Source organism: Heptranchias perlo, unplaced genomic scaffold (assembly GCF_035084215.1).
Source record: "Heptranchias perlo isolate sHepPer1 unplaced genomic scaffold, sHepPer1.hap1 HAP1_SCAFFOLD_406, whole genome shotgun sequence".
Taxonomy (NCBI): domain Eukaryota; kingdom Metazoa; phylum Chordata; class Chondrichthyes; order Hexanchiformes; family Hexanchidae; genus Heptranchias; species Heptranchias perlo.
The window spans coordinates 106551-110000 of NW_027139418.1; positions in this window are offsets into that span (position 1 = coordinate 106551).

Consider the following 3450-nt stretch of genomic DNA (forward strand, 5'->3'; position numbering starts at 1 on the left):
AAACAGAAGCAGCAATATCTTTTAAAAAGGGACAAATGGTGAACCAGAATCCCAAAAGAATGCTCAGAGACTTAAGTCCCAAAGGGGCAAATGGTTAACCAGAAGCTGGGTGAACTGTTTAACCAAAAGTGGGAAAAAGGATTAAAATGTTGTGAAATGATTAACCAGAAGGCGAAAGCAAAGTGCGGCGGCGAAGTCCTAAAGGGGAAAAGGTTGACCAGAAAGCAGGGAAATGATTAAACAAAAGCAGAAAAATTCAGTAAAAAGGGGCAAATGGTTAACCAGAAGTTGGGTGAACTGCTTAACCAAAAGTGGGAAAGAGGATTAAAAGGGGAGAAATGTTGAACCAGATGTCGAAAACAATGCGCGGCGATGAAGTCTGAAAGAGGAAAAGGTTGACCGCAAAGCAGGGAAAGGATTAAACAGAAGCAGCAATATCTTTTAAAAAGGGACAAATGGTGAACCAGAATCACAAAAGAATGCTCAGAGACTTAAGTCCCAAAGGGGCAAATGGTTAACCAGAAGCTGGGTGAACTGTTTAACCAAAAGTGGGAAAAAGGATTAAAAGGGGAGAAATGTTTAACCAGAAGGTGAAAGCAAAGTGCGGCGGCGAAGTCCAAAAGGGGAAAAGTTTGACAAGAAAGCAGGGAAATGATTAAACCAAAGCGGAAAAATTCAGTAAAAAAGGGGCAAATGGTTAAACAGAAGCAGGGTGAACTGCTTAACCCAAAGTGGGAAAAAGGATTAAAAGGGGAGAAATGTTTAACCAGATGTCGTAAACAAGGTGCGGCGATGAAGTCGGAAAGAGGGAAAGGTGGACCGCAAAGCAGGGAAAGCATTAAACAAAAGCAGCAACATTTTTAAAAAAGGGACAAATGGTGAACCAGAATCCCAAAATAATGCTCAGAGACTTAAGTCCCAAAGGGGCAAATGGTTAACCAGTAGCTGGGTGAACTGTCTAACCCAAAGTGGGAAAAAGGATTAAAAGGGGTGAAATGATTAACCAGAAGGCGAAAGCAAAGTGCGGCGGCGAAGTCGTAAGGGGAAAAGGTTGACCAGAAAGCAGGGAAAGCATTAAACAAAAGCGGCAACATTTTTTAAAAAGTGGCAAATGGTTAACCAGAATCCCAAAAGAATGCTCAGAGACTTAAGTCCCAAAGGGGAAATGGTTAACCAGAAGCTGGGTGAACTGGTGAACCAAAAGTGGGAAAAAGGATTAAAAGGGGAGAAATGTTTAACCAGAAGGCAAAAGCAAAGTGCGGCGGCGAAGTCCAAAAGGGGAAAAGGTTGACAAGAAAGCAGGGAAATGATTAAACCAAAGCGGAAAAATTCAGTATAATGGGGCAAATGGTTAACCAGAAGCTGGGTGAAATGGTTAACCGAAAGTGGCAAAAAAAGATTTAAAGGGGAAAAATGATTAACCAGAAGTCGACAACAATGCGCGGCGATGAAGTCTGAAAGGGGAAAAGGTTGACCACATAGCAGGGAAACGATTAAACAAAAGCGGCAACATTTTTTAAAAAGTGGCAAATGATTAACCAGAATCCCAAAAGAATGCTCAGAGACTAAGTCCCAAAGGGGAAATGGTTAACCAGAAGCTGGGGGAAATGGTTAACCAAAAGTTGCAAAAATGATTAAAAGGGGTGAAATGATTAACCAGGAGGCTAAAGCAATGTGCCGCGGTGAAGTCTGAAAGAGGGAAAGGTTGACCAGAAAGCATTAAACAAAAGCGGCAACATTTTTTAAAAATTGGCAAATGATTAACCAGAATCCCAAAAGAATGCTCAGAGACTAAGTCCCATAGGGGAAATGGTTAACCAGAAGCTGGGGGAAATGGTTAACCAAAAGTTGCAAAAATGATTAAAAGGGGTGAAATGATTAACCAGAAGTCGAAAATAATGTGCGGCGATGAAGTCCTAAAGGGGAAAAGTTTGACCACAAAGCAGGGAAAGCATTAAACAAAAGCGGCAACATTTTTAAAAAAGTGGCAAATGATTAACCAGAATCCCAAAAGAATGCTCAGAGACTAAGTCCCAAAGGGGAAATGGTTAACCAGAAGCTGGGGGAAATGGTTAACCAAAAGTTGCAAAAATGATTAAAAGGGGTGAAATGATTAACCAGGAGGCTGAAGCAATGTGCCGCGGTGAAGTCTGAAAGAGGGAAAGGTTGACCAGAAAGCATTAAACAAAAGTGGCAACATTTTAAAAAAATTGGCAAATGGTTAACCAGAATCCCAAAAGAATGCTCAGAGACTAAGTCCCAAAGGGGAAATGGTTAACCAGAAGCTGGGGGAAATGGTTAACCAAAAGTTGCAAAAATGATTAAAAGGGGTGAAATGATTAACCAGGAGGCTAAAGCAATGTGCCGCGGTGAAGTCTGAAAGAGGGAAAGGTTGACCAGAAAGCATTAAACAAAAGCGGCAACATTTTTTAAAAATTGGCAAATGATTAACCAGAATCCCAAAAGAATGCTCAGAGACCGAGTCCCAAAGGGGAAATGGTTAACCAGAAGCTGGGGGAAATGGTTAACCAAAAGTTGCAAAAATGATTAAAAGGGGTGAAATGATTAATCAGGAGGCTAAAGCAATGTGCCGCGGTGAAGTCTGAAATTGGGAAAGGTTGACCAGAAAGCATTAAACAAAAGCGGCAACATTTTTTAAAAATTGGCAAATGATTAACCAGAATCCCAAAAGAATGCTCAGAGACTAAGTCCCAAAGGGGAAATGGTTAACCAGAAGCTGGGGGAAATGGTTAACCAAAAGTTGCAAAAATGATTAAAAGGGGTGAAATGATTAACCAGGAGGCTAAAGCAATGTGCCGCGGTGAAGTCTGAAAGAGGGAAAGGTTGACCAGAAAGCATTAAACAAAAGCGGCAACATTTTTTAAAAATTGGCAAATGATTAACCAGAATCCCAAAAGAATGCTCAGAGACTAAGTCCCAAAGGGGAAATGGTTAACCAGAAGCTGGGGGAAATGGTTAACCAAAAGTTGCAAAAATGATTAAAAGGGGTGAAATGATTAACCAGGAGGCTGAAGCAATGTGCCGCGGTGAAGTCTGAAAGAGGCAAAGGTTGACCGGAAAGCATTAAACAAAAGTGGCAACATTTTTTAAAAATTGGCAAATGGTTAACCAGAATCCCAAAAGAATGCTCAGAGACTAAGTCCCAAAGGGGAAATGGTTAACCAGAAGCTGGGGGAAATGGTTAACCAAAAGTTGCAAAAATGATTAAAAGGGGTGAAATGATCAACCAGAAGTCGAAAATTATGTGCGGCGATGAAGTCCTAAGGGGGAAAAGTTACCCAGAAGGCAGGGAAATGATCAAACGAAAGCAGCCAAAAAATTATTAAAAGAGGGGAACTGATGAACCAAAAGGTGAGAAACGGCCCGCAGAGACTAAGTCCAAAACGGGAACTGGTGAACCGGAAATGATTAACCAAAAACTAAGTCCGA